This window comes from Sturnira hondurensis, unplaced genomic scaffold, assembly GCF_014824575.4.
Source record: "Sturnira hondurensis isolate 20B ecotype Veracruz unplaced genomic scaffold, ASM1482457v3 Scaffold0002638, whole genome shotgun sequence".
NCBI classification, from domain to species: Eukaryota; Metazoa; Chordata; class Mammalia; order Chiroptera; family Phyllostomidae; genus Sturnira; species Sturnira hondurensis.
Window position 1 is genome coordinate 3268866 of NW_028075269.1, and position 17438 is coordinate 3286303.

The 17438-nt window shown below is 37.7% G+C and overlaps 1 protein-coding gene across 2 annotated transcripts in view; it reads left to right on the plus strand.

Moving 5' to 3' along the window:
• Positions 1-17012: 17012 nt before the first annotated feature.
• GAS2 (growth arrest specific 2) overlaps positions 17013-17438 on the plus strand; it is a 119875-nt gene continuing 119449 nt past the window's right edge. The window contains exon 1 of one of the 2 annotated variants that reach the window (XM_037040399.1): positions 17013-17036. The gene's annotated coding sequence lies outside the window, so the exon portion shown is untranslated. The other variant, XM_037040396.1, reaches the window with a different exon arrangement.

Consider the following 17438-nt stretch of genomic DNA (forward strand, 5'->3'; position numbering starts at 1 on the left):
GATTGACCTAGAGAGTATTATGGTAAGTGAAATAAGTGAAAGAAAGACAAATACTGTATGATTTCACTTATATGTAGAATCTAAAGAACAAAATAAACAAACAAAATAGAAACAGACTTATGGATAGAGAACAGACTGATTAACAGAGGAGGAGGGGTTAGGGAACTAGGTGGAAAGGAAGGGGGGATCAAGAAGTAAGTACAAATTGGTAGTCACCAAGTCTTGTATATATACTTCTGAAACCCTCTACGGTTGACTGGCATATTCTTAATGTGGAAATCACTGCTCTAACAGAGGTATTCTAACACAAGGAGCTAAGGAAGGGGGGCAAAAGAAAGGGAAAAGAAGGGGAGAAAGTTAGTTGGCTAGTTATTCTCCATTTGTCCTTCCCATATCACCGCATCCATTCTGTCTCCCTTTTCCCTGCCCTGCAGAGAGGACTGGCCTGACCCTTGTTGACTGAGCAGCATTTTCCCCTTCCCCTTTGGCTTCCTGCTGAATTGACCAATGAGAGGCACTGTGAGCAATCATAGGAGAAGAGAGAAGGAGGGTTTCTCTTTCTCTGCTAAGGCATCACTGTTGCAGTTTCTTCCTCTAAAAGTTCTAAGAAGCCTCCCTGAGCTTCTGATAGATGTATTACCCCTTGCAGCCCTAAGGAATTGCTGCTGTTGCTAATCCCTGGATGCCCTGACAACTATTAACTCCAGCCACATTTCTATAAATACTGCTCTGTTAAATTTTCTAAATCCCTGCTGACTGTGCCTGTTCCCTGGCATGACTTTGATTGAAAAAGTTGTTTGAGTTTTCAGGCATTCTTATAATTAATATAAGCCTGCGAACCACAGTATTGTCAGTCTGTACGTGTTAAGGGGATGTTGGGTAGTCTAGGGCAGTGATTTCCACATAGCTATCATTATCCTACACTCCTGCCAATCTGTGACAAAGTCATCATTGTTACTTATACATTAAAACATTTTACCTTCATGTGAAAGAACAATGCAAAATGTTTCTACAAGTGCAACTAGGTAAAGATGAAAATATAAAGTAATAGTGATGTTAAGTGATCATTTTGTATTTTCTTGTAAAAATTAAAAAGTCTGCAATTATTTTAGACACCTATTTTAGAATACATGTGTGTAGAAATATATATGTATACAGGGCCCTGCAGAAGTACCACCTGCTTGAGTAGGGTTGGTTGGGTAATAATATGAGAGTACTAATTTATAGTTTTAATTTGAACATTCCACCTAAATGTCATATGGTGTGCTTGAGTGTGATATTATTATATTACAGAGTTACATGCTTATGATTTTGTAATAAAAAAAGGGGCATTATTCATGCTGGACCCTGTATACCTATAGATAAATAAGGTAATAAGTCAGTGAAACCCGTAATTCTGAAAACCTCCTGTTTGGTGTGGGAGGTGATAGACATGTTTGTAGGCAAACCCAGACTGTGAAGACTTTGTCCTTCTGCCCTAAGGAATAGCACCTGTGTTGAATGGACACTCAGCCACCACTGACAGTTTTGGAGCACAAGAACGACACGGTAGTAATCTGTTACGGAGCAATGGAGAATGTAGATTGTAGCCGACTGGAACAAATGGCCAGAGGTAGAGGTTCCCTAGGAAAACACTGCACCAGTCCAGGAGCACAAAACGATAGTTTTACTGAGAAAGTGGCAGCAGAAATATGAAGGAGGGTTAGGAAAGAGTGGTACTCAGATCTGAAAGTTCCCTCTGACAGAGAATCTTATAGATCATGGAGAGGAGACTCAAAATATTTGCACATTCTAATTTACCTAATTGGGAAAAGTGCCTTTTGGAATACAACAGGAATTGGTATTGATTTTGACTGATGCCTGTACTTGGGAAAAAGAATGAAAAACTCATAACAAAACATAACTCAGTGGAAGAAATTCTTATGAACTTGTGTTTTTAATTCCAGGCTACTCTCATTTTGCACACTTTGTAGGATCCCCTGGATTAGCATATTACATAATAAAACACATAATTAGTGAATAGTATGGTAACTTCAGAAGACACATTGACTGTGTAAAAGTTGAGTTATTAAAAACACAGATTGGATTATGTAAAAAATAATTTAAATAAGAATTTCTCCCCTTCCTTAGATAATAATATCTAATTCAATTCCCTTAACCTGCATATTTAATTTGATATCTTTTTGATTGCTAATATTCAGAAACTGCTTCAATACTTGAATTGATCACACTATAAGAAGGTCCTGTGAGTTTATATATTTATATATCATTTATATATTTTTCCACTGCTTGGACACCTTTTTTGAAAAAAATTCTAAATAAGAGACCATGATGAAATTCATACTGACATAAATTGAATAAGTATTATATACTTTTGAGGCTATATGTTAATACACAGATTATGCACCCTCCTCTATGTATATATGTGTATTTGCATAAAAATAATGGGATAATATTCCTAAGAAGATACTTGAATTAATAATTCAACTACACTCATGTTTAAGATTATGTTTTTCTTTTACAATTGTTTATTTCTTTCCTAATGTCCAAACCAGAAAGAAAAAAAATAATAGGAATCAGGCTCTCTCTTTTCCTTTGAATTAGAAGTTTGATTTCATGGAGGAGACCTCCGTAATAATGTCTGGATGCCTTTATTTTTATTCCAGTTATCAGTATATTGCTATATAAGTACCTGCCAGCAAAGGCTTTTTTTCTGGTTCAATAATGTTTTAAGTGTCTGTTGTTCCCATTTTCAAGTCTCCAAAACTTTTATGTGAATTCTTTCAGCACATTTTTTTCATTATTTCTCAACCTTTTTTTCTGGATGGCTGAAATTTCCAGACATATAACCAGAAATGTCCTAAGAGAATTAATATATAAAAAACTAAAGCTAAGGAAATGGAAAGCAAAGAAAAATATGCATGTATAATACATGTATAGACATGTAAGTTTATTTTAAGTTTTTCCTTTAAAAGATAATACATGAATCTAATTTTCCTTATTAATATTTTTCACAGAGTAGCAAATATGGTGGAAAAGTTATCAAGAAACTCATGTTTTAATAACTTCCAGACCTAATCTTAGTTCTTAGATTGGGCTAGTCTGTTAATGTCATTAATGTCAGGGACTGTTATTCCCAAAGATTCCTAGCATTTCCAAATAAATGAGTTTAAATAAGCCAAATAAGTGATTAAAACAAAATTCATAATATCACAGAGACATTTATTTGAATGTAAAAATTCTTTCTGGTAATGTTTTTTATCTGTTACCAAACTTTAAGTATAAAGAAACTTTAAAAGAAATATCCCATCAGATTTGAAGGAAACACTCTATTTAAGGGGAAAGAGGTATTTGAAGCAAAATGCTAGAATCTAATATTTCTTTTCCCTTTATTGTTCTGAGTGGATTCATGACTTATAATTTTCTAATAGTTTACCTAATCTTACTTGAACTGATCCAAATAGATAAAAATTCCTATTTTGTGTTATTTTAGAATATGTTGTGTCTTCACCTTTCCCTTAGTTTACGTAATTTAGGTATTCATTTGCTTTATTGATGGTGTACATAGAGGAGAAGGTGTATGCACCAGGCAATGTCTCTGTTACCAGGATGTTAGGTCTTTGGACCCATTTGAGGACTTTTCCGTATTCCATGGCCACCTCAGAGTGTTAGAAAATGCCAAGACTTCTGAACAATACTGAATAGTGTAGCAGGAAGGAAGTAGTGATACAAATTAAGGCAAAAATTTTTGAAAACAACTATGTAGCAGTAAATTTGACTACATAATGGGAAATACTAAAAATTCTTCAGAGAAATACTTTCCTAAATAAGAATGTTATTAAAATATTATAGAATTAAGGATTGCAATCAACAATATAGTTTTAAGCAAATAATGTCAAGTTCATAGTAAATATTTTTGTTAGTAAAATTATATTTTAAAGTATCATATTCTTAACTTTTTCTAGTTCAAATAAAATTTCTCTTCTTGGTGTTCTTGTTTGTAAAAAACAATATTTACTTGATTTTATTCATTTCATAGTGAACAATTTGTGTTCTTATTCTCTGCCCAACCATGGTAATATGAATTAATAATTATAATCCTGCACAACAGAAATGATTAAAGTGAACATCCTGTTCTTTTCTACTTCTTTAATGTGATGATTTCAATTAGTTTGTTTATAGATTTTAGTAAAAGGAAAAAATGGCTTAATTTAACAGGACAACTCAATATCTCTACAGTGTGGTTTAAAATCGGTTTACCTTTTATTGCCTATACCAGCTGTAAAATGTTCCCTTATTCTTCTCTACTTTTGAGACCCTAGGGTACAGTAAATGTAGCTCTGAGGTTCTAGCAGTCCAAGATTTTCAACTTTAAATCTGTATGTTTTTAATTTTTTTAGTCTCATTATGTATATAGATGAGGAACATAAACTATGAATATTAATCTGATAGCCAGATGGTAGGAAATTGGAGGGATGTCCAACACAGCATTAAAGGAAATAGGCAATTGAAACCACCAGAAGAAAAATCTATTTTGAGAAAGTTGGGGGTATTTTAGAAACAGATTCATAAGACATTTGACTATATTAAATTGTTTGTGAATGGCACGTCTTTTAGAAGTTAATGCAGAAATCAAAAACCTGCTTCATATACCATCTACAGTAGGTGGCTTAGTTAGGTAGTATTTGCTCACTGCCAAATTTGCTTTCTAATTCTAAAATTTCTTCCCTCCCTCCCTCCCTCCCTCCCTCCCTTCCATTTTCTCTCTGTCTTTCAGTGATTTTACTTCCTTTCTGTTCATTCACTTTCTGTGTATGGTCAGAATGAGATTCATCAGCTTTGAAGCATACAAAGCACTCAGGAAAAGGGAGCTAATATTATGTGTGTAGTATAAGAGCTGAAAAGTAGTCAGAAATATATACAGGTTTTATTTTATAATGTTTCCTTAAAAAATGCACTTTACCTTTAATTTGACTGAACTAGTTGTATTTCTACCCCAGAACAATCGTGTTCTTACCTTTCTCAACTATTTTGCGCCTAATGTTCCATGTATCCGGAACCATTGTCCGTCCTTTTGCTTCACATGAAACACTTCGTTCTACACTACAAAACCCAAGCCGGATTCTGCCCCTTTCACGAGTCTCTCCTAATAACTCCAGCAGAAAGTAGTCTGTTTCATTTCCAGAATCCTAAAACACTTGTGGTTACATTGTTAATTTGTCACTTACTATTTACTGCCTTTTACGACAAGTTAGGTTCCTTTTATGACCCAAATGTTTAATGACATGAGCCTACTGAATTCATCACCAAGCTAGGCATATTGCTACCAGAAGAATTCAATATACCAGGTTCACTGCGCAGGGTCCCTTCTCCACAAAAAGACAAGACAATACCAATGGTATTTTCAAGTGGGTATGTTCATCTCAGCTCCAACTTAAACTTTTTGAGTGGGATGACTGGGTCTTAATGGTATTTTTAATGCCAACAATACTTTCTACAGTGCTTTACAGCATGCGGGCATGCAACGGTGATGGGAGTTGAAAGATCATGTCCGTTCTTAGATGGGGAGACTTCCTTCCATTAGACTCTGAGCTCCTAAAGGGGAGGGGCTAAGTCTCTGTACATTTGATCCCTAGTGTAAACACAGGTACATGATCAGTGTTCACTAAGTGTTGAGCACAACAAAATTTTGGACTCAGTCAAACCTGGCATTAATCAGTGTAGTTTTAAGTTTACCTCAGACAAGTTACTTTTCTGAATCTTTTTGTTCATCCAAAAAGAGGAGGTATTTATTATAAAGATGTTATGAGAAATCAATTAAAATTATATTTGCAAGGCATTTAGTACATCATCTATATATGATTGACATTAAATGGTTGTTTTTATCATTAAAACATATGTGTGTTTGTGTGTGTGTGCACATTGGTAGACAGAGGAATAAAAGGATATTCTAGCTCTGAGAACTGGAAAAATGAAAAAATGAGGTGAGCAAGATACATTTGGAAAATAGTTTATTCACTTTTCCAACTAGCACTTTTTGAGCCCATGATATGTGCCATATGATGTTCTGGGGATCTGATAATGAATAAAGTAGAGCCTGTATCAGCACGACCCAGTCTAAGAGAGAAGACTCCAAATAGTCAACTGTCGTAGCTTTAGGACACTGGGTATGACCATTTTAAACATGGCCTCAGAAATACTTGACACTCCTTCCATTGACAGATGGATTTGTGACCTATTTGCCCTGAAACACATAGGAGAAGAAAAAAAACACATAGGAGAAGGATGCTGTGTGACTCCTGAGGCTAGATCCTAAAACCGCATACAGTTTCTACGTAGTCGTCTTGGACAGCTTGCTGTCGGATCACTCCCCTAGCAGCACTCCCTCGAGGAATCTGGCCATCATGCTGTGAGAAGGCCAGTTCACATGGAGAAGCCTTCCGCCATCCAAGCCCAGGCACCAGATACTTGAGTGACAAAGCCTGAAGATTATTACAGTTCTTAACTGCTTCAGCTTTTCCTCCAGACACCCCAGGCATTGTGGGACAGAGAGAAGCCATTCCTCCAGCTTGATATTTTCCACAGAGTTCGTCCACAAAATTACATGGTCACTGTTTTATGTCACTGAGTCTGGGGTGGTTTGTTACTGTGCCGTAGTAACTGGAGCATCAGGGGATACTTGAAGGAAGGTACTTAATTCAAATAAAGCTAATGACTGTGTACGTGTGTGTGTGCATGTGTGTGTGAATTGGTAGAGAATGAAAAGGATATTCTAGCTTTTTGAGGGCTCGGAAAATTTAAAAAAATGAAGTGAGCAAGATGCATTTGAAAAACAGTTTATTCGCTTTTCCAACTGACACTTTTTAAGCCCATAATATGTGCCGTATCATGTTCTAGAGCCATAATAATGAGTAAAGTAGAGTCTGTATCAGCACAGCCCAGTAGGAGAGCCTCCCTGAGTCTTTATTATGGTACTAAAATATAGACTATAAAGAGTATGGCTAACATAGAGCAGTATAACTGTTCCTTGTGGTTAGAAAATGAACATTTTCATCACAAGAAATAATATGTAGTTATGTAATGCCTATACACAAATTAAAACCAATTGTATTAGAAAATTGATTGAATCTTGAGTGATCCTATTAAGAGTCTGAAGGTTTTACTTTGGTATTCAAGGCCACCTAAAATCCCCACTATTACCTTCCATCATCTAAACCCCCCGTACTCCCAGACTGCCTCTCATTCCTCGAAGGCTGAACACTTGCACACTTCCAGGCCTGTGTTCGGCTCCCCTACCTCATTTTGGGATGGTCACCCCACCATGTCCCCCACCCTGATTCACAAAGGTTGCAGGTCTTGCATCTCTTTTTCCTTCTGTAGACCGTGCTTTGTATCTGTCTCTAGCACTGTTTCATTCTGTGTTAGGCTAATTCTCTTTCCTTCCCCAACAGAAAATTCTTCAAGGGAAATAGTGTGTGTAATTCATCTTTGTATTCTGACCTTACCCACCTTGGATACTTAATAAATATCGTCAAATGTCAAGAAAAATAGGACATGTTCCGAGGTAAGTTTTTGACATGGCAAGAAACACTCCAAAAACATTATCAGAGTCTCTAACTACTTTTTAATTCCAACACTGTAAAATGAGAACAAAAACAAAAATTACTGAGTTTTGTTGAAATCATAAAGTTCAAATTGTGGAAATCACTAATTTTGTTTGGAAAACAGATTAGCATCTCTATTCATGGAGACATCTGGATAATTCCTATACACAATTTGTGGTTCCATTTATAAACTCTGCCTTAATGAAAAAAATAATGCATAATCTGGCAGGCCTAATAAATGCCTCCTTTGCTTGCTCAGCAAAGAAATTAAACCAAACCATAAGATATAAATCATATACTTTCTTGGTACAGAGCCTGCCTTCATTTCCTTACTTTCTATGTGTTCAGCACAGATTATTAAGACTATATATTACACTTAAATTAGCAAAATTAGTATAATATTTAAGGCCAAGTGTATGTGATTTTATAAATTATTTAATAATTCTGGGCAAGAGTGTTATGTAAACATTTTGTCTACAGTATATTTTTGTATTTCCTGTGCCTCTTGGATCATACTTTCTTCCTGTTATTTCATCGAAATATTCTTATTTACTAGACAATAAAAAATATCTCTATGTGGTGTTATATTGTCTGAATAAAACTGCAGGCCAAATTTATTCACAAAAAAGGAACTAAACATGTTTTCAAACAAATTGGACACTTCTCATTTCAATCACATCTATGATTTCTAGCAAGTATACAACAATAGCATACACTAGTATTTGCTGTGTCTTCTGATCCTTCTCTTACATTTTTGGGGTCTTAAACTTGGCTATATTTTATGGAACTGGAAACTTTTCATAGTCTTTTTATGAGTTGCAGGAACACATGTCATTCATAAAGGGAGCTGGGTAATCTCCTGGCTAGTCTTACTACAGCACATGACAGACAGCAGTGCTGATTAGGGAGCTCCACCTAAGGCACAGAACGTTGAAAATGGACATCTGTTGGAGCAGAGAGCAGCGATATAGGGAAAAGGAAAAACAGACCAGAATTGTGTAAAGGAGAAATGGAATGAATGTTAAGAGAATGTGCACATGTCGGGGAGAGAAAGAACAATCTATAACCCAGGTAAACTATGAACAGTTACTGCAGTTGAAAAACACCTAAAACACATCAAGAAGTAAACTTTATGCTGTGTAAAATCCACAGCCCAGTGGTAAAGCAATATTAACCATTGAAGATCATCATAAGGTATAACATGTATGAGCAGGAGAAAATTGCTGGTGTTGGAAATAGTCAAAGGCGGTTAAAGTTACAGAGGACATCATGCAGTGGTATGCTTATTACTCTCTCACTGGTGGTGTGTCATGATTGTGCATTTGTGTGTGTTGTAGCACTTACATGCTTTTATACTGGATACTGGACATTTTCATTATTCCTCTGTTAAAGTTTTAAAACTTTTTATCTTTTCTTTCATTTTTACTTTTACAAAGTGTTTTGAGATAATGTACAGAATTTCATGAGCACAGGAAGTACGATTATGATATTTCTGTAGAGAAGAGAGATTGGTAAGGAAGGGGCATTTTAAGAAAGAAGGACAATGAACCAGGAGGATTCTGGTCATTGAAAAAGAGGAGAAGAATTCTAGAAATGTGAATACAGTGAACAAAGGAAAGTAGGATAAACAAGAGTTTCCCAACCCTTTGTTTCTGTTTTATAAAATTTAAATGTTCATAGCAGCATTATTTACAATAGTCAAGTGCTAGAAACAGCCTAAGTGCCCATCAGTAAATGAGTGGATCACAAAACTGTGGTTCATTTACACAATGGAATACTACACAACAGAAAGAAAGAAGAAATCCCTACCCTTCGTGACAACATGGATGGAACTGGAGAGCATTACACTAAGTGAAATAAGCCAGGCGGTGAAAGACAAATACCATATGATCTCACCTATAAGAAACTAATCAACAAAACAAACAAATCAACAAAATAGAACCAGAGACATGGACATAACAGACTCAGCGTGATCAGACGGGAGGAGGGAGAGGGATAATGGGGAAAGAAGGGGAAGGAGCAAGTCAAGGAACACGAGTCGAGGACTCATGGCACGGACAATGGTATGGGGATTGACTGTGAGGTGTCAGGGTGAGGGAAAGCAATGAGGAAAAGGTGGGACAAGTATAATGGAACAACAATTAAAAAAAAGATTCTTAGCCCTGGCTGGCGTAGCTCAGTGGATTGAGCTCGGGCCTGCGAACCAGACGATCGCGGTTCGATTCCCAGTCAGGGCACATGCCTGGGTTGCAGGCTGGTTCCTTGCAGGCTAACTACCAGCAGGGGACACACAAAAGGCAACCATACATTGATGTTTCTCTCCCTCTCTCCTTCCCCTCTAAAAATAAATAAATAAATAAATAAATAAATTTTAAAAAAAGATTCTTTCCAGAGCAGGACACATCACAACATAACTGAGACTTGGACAGAAGAAAACCAGAACTCTCTTGTAGCTCCAAATTAGAAAAGGCTGCCAGGAGGAACCCCACAAACTGTTTACCCTGGGACAGGGTAACAGCTTGCTCTCTGCAGTTCTCTGTGGAAGCTAGGTGGCTTTCTAGTTCGTTTTGGTGGTCTCCCTGAAAGTGACTAATTTGACTAGTTTTGCCCTGGTCCCCCAGGGCATTGGGGCTCTCCTTAGTTGTCTGTTACCTGACCCCAAAGAAATTAAGGCGAGTGTGGGTGCATAGTAGTTCAGAGTGTGAGAGACCAATAAGGGAAGTATTTAAGGGAAGGACATAGTTGGCTACTTAAGTGGAAGAACTGAAAAGACTCTACCCAGGGTGTTAAAACTGGGTCAAGACAGCATAAAAACAAACAAATAATCAAACCCCAATATATTATGCTTTCCTGGACCAGAAAGAAAAAAAGGTTGTATATGTGTACATATACTACATAATACATACATAATATTAAACACACACATATATATATATATATATATTACAGTGTATAATATACATAGGAGAAAAAAAGCCAATTAAACTCTACATATAAAGAAGGCAAAGCAGAACAGAAAAAATAGCAGGGAGGAAAAAACAGTAGGTTATCTCTTGAACAGGAGATTCTTCATAAGGTTGTTTTCTTTTCTTAACCTGCAGGGTCACAACCGCTCTTTCCTCCCACTCTTTCTCCCCAGGGCTTCGTTGCCGACGTGGGAGCCCAATGATGTGAGCATCCTGTCTTGGCCCATGGTCAAATTTACTACTGATACATTTTATTAGGTTCTAAGTTCACTTCACACTTAGGTAATGAACTGAGTCCCTCCCAAGGTTATGTGACAACTGGTAGCTAAATGATTAGAAACGATCAACAGTATTCCTACTTTTGTTCAGCAGTTCCTTAATATTTGAGGGGGGAGACTTTAAACAACCTGGATGGCTTTGTGAGAAGAGGAGGAACAGAGAAAACTGAATACTTGTATACACGTGCAAGATTTGCTTTCAAAAGACTCAGGTATTTTTGATTCACCCTATTTCTGGCCTCCACTGACCACACAATAGCTTCCATTGCATATCACATTGTCATCTCAAACTTAACTTCTCCAGAACTAGAAACCCAATTCTCTTGAGACAAGATATGGCAAAACAAAGAAAAACAACTTTTTCCCTAAGTTTTTTTCAGTTCGGTACATGGCAGCTTACTGTCTAATTGTTTACACACACACACACACACACACACATCTTGGGGCCCACCTTGTCTGGGTCTCACACCACATATCCATCCATCAGTGATAAAATTTAAATCACAATTTAAAATAAAAATCATAGGTACATACATAATGGATGATATAGTATTCTAGAGTAGAATTTGGTGCTTACATAATTCAGCTGCCTCATTATAAAATGAATATACTGGGGAGAAATAATGTGAGGAAAGAAAAAAGTTTGAATGAGAGAATAACCACGTAAAAGATATGTAGAATCTAATTATTTACCATAACTCCATTGCAGTCACTCTCATCCAAGTCACCTCTCAGCTGAATTATTATAATAGCCACCGACCTGTTCTCCCTGCACTCACCCATGTCCTCCTACACTCTATTCTCCACCCAGCAGCCGGAGCGACAGCTTTAAACTATAAATCTGATTATATCACCCCTGCGCTCAAACTCTTAAAGCAAAGTCCTTGCAAAAACTTACAAAGCCCTATGGGATGTGAACCCTCTCTTCTCAAACCCTGGCCTCTCTGACGTTGTCTCCCACCCCCACAGGAGCCTCTCTCTGCAGCAGGAGCCTCCCTGGCTTCCTGGGACGTTTGATTTGTGAAATTGCCCCGCTGCCTCAGTGACTTTGCACTAGCTGTTTTTTTGTTTGTTTGTTTGTTTTTTGTCTGAAATGGTCTTTAGGAGTCTGTGTAGTGCCTTTACTTCATTTGGTTCTCTGCCCAATGTCACTTTGTTGGCTACTTGTTAACCCCACTTTACAGATTTGGAGACTGTTAGTTCAAGAGGTTAACCAGTTTGCCCATCATTTCTGGCAAGTAAGTGAAGACGTTAGAACTTCACCCTGATTTCTGTCTGTTTCGAAATCTGGACTTTTAATTATTAAGCTAACTGCAGTGGCTATTATTATTACAATTTAATATGTCTATTCCCTGAAAGCGCTGGTGGAGATAATGGCTGGTGAAATCTTTGGGTAGGAGACTGGGGCCCAAGCAGCTACTGTAAGAGTGGCATGACGGCACTTCCTCCTGCTGAGAGGAGCCCCTCTGACCCCTTCCTGTGCAGTTCTGTCACGGGCTAGGCATGCTGTCTCGCCATCTGGTCTGGTATTAGATGCTAGAAAACCCCTTCCACAGCATGACTTTAAGAGTTATTTTTCAAAATGCTTTCTGTAAGTCGGCAGTTGTCAAACATTCCATGTTTGCAAAATGCGCGATTGATTCAATTGCGGAAATTTCAGCAAGTTTCTTCATCCTTCAACAAAGTAATCCTAAATTTGTCATTATCAATGTTCTTCAAAATAAATGGATGGTGGAAACAAGGTCTACCTGCAAGAGAGTCCCAAGAAATGTGACAGTAAAATCTCATTTAAGTGTAAATCGTTCCATCAACAAGGATGGGAAATCAACAACTGGCTGTCCTTCCAGAGGGATTACCATTCAGTTTCCCTTTGATGGGCACAGTCCTTCCTTCTGGCATCTGTCCCATCACCAAGGGCACCTGCTTTTTCTCTGTCAGGTATTCAGTGGTTTTATGGTCCATGTATTCATTCAATCGTTCAATGACCTGAGGCTTGGTACTACGCTGAGGACTTGATATGCAAAGATGAATAACTCAGTCCTTCTTTTTTAGGGACTCACAGTTTTAGTAGGGAGATGTATGAGTCAGAAAAATAACTGTGATACCACATTATAAATGAGATATTAAATAAATGAAAAAATCCTCAGAGCAAAACAGACAGAGCAATATTTCTGCCAGGGAGATCAGGAGAACCACAGAGAAGATAACTATTGAGCCAGTCCTAGAAGGATGAATCTGATTTATTCAGAAGGAGAAAGAAAAAGGGAAGAGATCATTGTAGCCAGCACGAGCAAAGACATGGAGGTGTGAGGGTATTCATAGTTTGGGGTGTTGTGATACTACATCATGTCAAGTCTACTGAAGACAATACCTACGCACATCTGTTTCGTACTTTATAATGAAACCATCTGCTCATTGATACGCTACCTCATTTTGATTTTCTCCTCAGTTTAGTATCAACATCGGATTTTTTTCAAACTGTGAGTTTGAAATGAATTTAGCAGTTCTCCAACAGCATTTCATTTCAATTGAATGGTGTGGAGAAGATGAGAAGAAAGCCAAACAGAAAACTATCAGAGTGCATTCACTTAGGAAGGTCAATAACAATTTTTCTGAAATATGTTTTGGTTGTGTATCTGAATGTGTTTCTATGTGTCTCTCCCTTGAGGTATCCCACATTGTGGGAAACAATGAAAAAGTTTGAAAACCACTGAAGCAGTAATATTTTCTGTAGCTTTTCATTGCACTCCTATTATATTGGTTATGATTAAACCTTGAGTCCAAATCAACCTTGGTTTTTAATGAAGTGACAAGTGACACAGACTGACCTCATTTATAAGCCTGGTACACAGGCAAGCATCTGTTTTACTGAACTCCAGTTACATTTTACCAGATGAAATGATTCTAGCCTGGGAATTAAGCCATCATTTAAAATGTTATTTTAACATTATTTTTCTATTCTGAGTTCCAAACTACCAAATTAAAGACAATATATAAGAAATATAACCAATTAGTAGGAAGCCTCCCAAGAGACTGAATTTTCCTACTATTCATTCATTCAACAATTATTTATTGAGTGAACGCCTAGTAGAAGTCCAATGGCTTTATAGATACATGCGAGAGACAGCAGTGGTTCAAAAGAAAGACAGAGTTATTGAAATAATATTTTATATAAAACATTCACATGAAATTTGACCTTCAATTAGAATGGCACAGATATTTGTAAAATATTTAGGAACACACCACCAAAATATTTAATGAAAATCAAAATTCATACAATAGGATGCATCACATAGGATATTTAAAACTAGATGAGATAAATGATGCATTTCATGAAATTCTTGTAATCTCTTCTCTGTGTAAAAATTAGAAGATATATGTTTATATATAACACACATTTTGCAAAAAATACAAGTCTTGCATGGTAGGGAACAGATACTATACTAGTGTTGTATTGTATGTATAAAGTTTAAAGTTTTCCTTTGAGAGTAAAAATAGAATTTTTAAGTTGCATATCAAAATGAGAGTAAACCTTGAACTTTCATATGAAATCTTTCTCATCCAATTTATTCTTTGTAGTGTTGTGTATGAATGGTGATGAAAAGTATTACCATTTACTTTTTAACCCTAACAGTATGTGTAGTTACCATACTAGGGCCTATAAAATCCTTTCTGTTTGGTATTTAAAAATATTTCAATATATATCAGTTTAAGGCCTATATTATGATCCAATAGGTAGGTAGAAAAAGATAAGCATATTTTATGTCACCAATAAAGTGTTTCTATAAAAAGTAAGTAAATATTTTCACTTATTACATTGCTTCATATATTTATCCAGCACCAGGTCAGGTTTTTAACTGTTTTCTGTATTGTTACTATCACTTACTTCTAAGGCAATCGCATGCCATATTTAATAGCCCTTTTGAAGCTACTTAGGAATCTAAGAATATAAGAAGACATTTATATTTTTAGAGGAAAGGCACAGTTTATATTAAAGGTAATGTTGAAGGTGTAAAATGCCCAAAACACAGAGTAACCTAGAAACTGTTGATATTAACGTCCTCTAGACTTTAATATTTAAGTGATGAAAAGAAAAACTAAACTATGTTTTTTTTAAATCTGGTTTGGCTTTTGTTTTTTATGCTCATGGTCAAGTTCCAAAAATGTGTTTAGACCTTTTTCACCCCAATAGAAGAGGCATTTGCTTCCATTACCTTCACTGGTTCTGGAAAGGTAACCTGGACCATGATTTCCCAAGGTTAACATGTTTAGGGTCAGAGAGACCAAAGTAAGAACATTCTTGGACAAAAAGATATCAGACAAATGTATTAGTGACTGTTTGGAATAGATAAATAGAAATTTGATTTTGAGGAATACAAAATAAAATTCAAATGGGTATTGTAACAAATTCTGAAAAAAATCAATTAAAACCATATTTTGATGCCTTTTCAGTAATCTTTTGTATTACTTCTGTTTTGTTATCAAAAGATAGCACAACTTTCCGGTGCTCAGGGAGAAAGTGGATATTTCTCCTAGCATTTCCCCTTTCACCTTTGCTAAAAGGACAGAGGATGTGATGCATAATTCATAACTAAAAATTCCTGGAAGGAAGGGGCGTTGGGGTGAGTAACTTGAGTGATTGTGCTTTCCCAGTGCCTCTGTAAGCCTCCTCTTTTCCCCAAATGGATTTTGCATTGTTCCTGAACCAACAAAAGCATGGATTTACACTTTACTTTTTATAACATCAATATGAAACAACGTGACGAGACTATGTACATCTGGAAAGAAATAGGATATACCATTTTCAAAATCAAAGATGTTAGGTGTTTTGAACGCTTCTTCTGAACCCTGAGGATACGTCATTGGATGATGAGGTTGGATCATGAAAATTTATTGTGAATATTTGACTTTTTACTCAAATTATGCAAGTTCAGAAACTCAAAATACTTTGTCAGGGCTCTAGGAATACTCAGATATGCTTACTGTTTGCTACACTTTATTATTCAGAAGAATTTCCTCAAATTCATCAGTAATCTGTTCTGTATGATTTGCTGGTGTTTATGTGTATCTAAACAGTACTCTAGGCCTTTTGATAATGCCATTCTCCTTAAAATGAGGAGGCTCCTTTTCCCCTCTTCTGGGAAGCCAAGGAAGAGCATGGAGCTGACAGGGCCCCACCAAATGGAACAAAAAGGAAAGGCTTGGGGTCAGTGGGCCAAACTTTGCACTCTGTTGTGTCCCCTTCTTCACTGTTACATCGGTACAAGCGAGTAACCCATGCAATGTTTCGATGTTTCGGATCAAATAACCACTTCCAGATGAGGGCGGTAATAAATGCAACACACATCCTTTAATTACATCTAAAATTTTCCGCGTCACTTTGCAATTGTAGATCTGCAGGTAGTTTCTACTTGGGGGAGGGAGGCAAGGATGGGGTGGGAGTAGTTAATCGCTACTTAAAAAAACCGGTACCATGAGAGGATCAGAATAATATACAAGGGATGGAGATGCACGCGACATCAGTGGCCGTGAACACAAAACAACTACCAAGTGTAATACTTTTAGTCTCCACGCAGTGGAAAGTGGTGACCTGACGTTGTTAGGACACTCACAGCAGGAGGTCACCTATGCATTAGCGGTGAAGCCGACTCGAACATCTGTCCAGGCCCTGGCAGACTTCGTCTCAGACTACACGGACTAATAAACAACAGTTGGAGAAAATTGTCTGTGACGTTCAACATAATGCTGAGCTGAGGCTGAGAGAAGGAAGCGTGGGATTGTATTTCCTCTTGCAAAGCGAAAACAGCCCAAAGTGTAGCCTCTTCTAAAATCTGATATTTAAAGAGAAGTGTAAAAAATCAAATTGTTCAATTTGGAAAGAAAAGGGGCTGGAGTTACTGGAAAGCTCACGCTCCTGAGTCTGCAAAATCACTGGCCAGGAAAGCAAAGCTTTTCCAACACCCCATTTTAATATTGTGCTAAAGCCATTGACTGTGTTAAAACCCTGGAGTTAAATATGATCCCCTCCCCACCCCCGGCCCTTTCCCTCTTAGGTTAGTGTTTGGGGGTCAAGGAGGGGGCTGGAGCTGGGCCCTAACCTCGGAATTGCTGCCAAGGGCTTGTAATACAATCTTTCCCCGTTTGAAGGGTAAATCAGTGTCAATTGCGTTTGCCGTGCACCAGAAAAAGTAAGCATTTTACTTCCGCTCGGTCTGTGTGGACTGATGAAATGTAGGAAATCTGTTTCTGGCAGCGGGAAAAATCGTTTTCCCAAACAGCACCAAGAGGAGCCATCAGAGAAGTATGAAGAGGGGCAGTGCGGCTGTAGCTGCTGCCTCTGCCGCCGGGCTGGTGGGGTGCGGAGAGCGGCTGCTGCAGGACCTGCTTCGGGAGGGGGCCTGGCCCAAGACGCTGCAGGAGCCTAGCCGGGAGCCCCAGCGCCTCTGAGGGCCGACAGCAGCCAGCTCCGGACGCGGGGGTGAGCAAGGCGGCCTCGCGGTCGCAGCTCGCCGCCAACGCCGCCGCAGCGTGCGCGCTCTGCAGCGAGGGGTTGCGGGAGCTCCTGCCTGCGTGGGCACGGGGGCCACGGG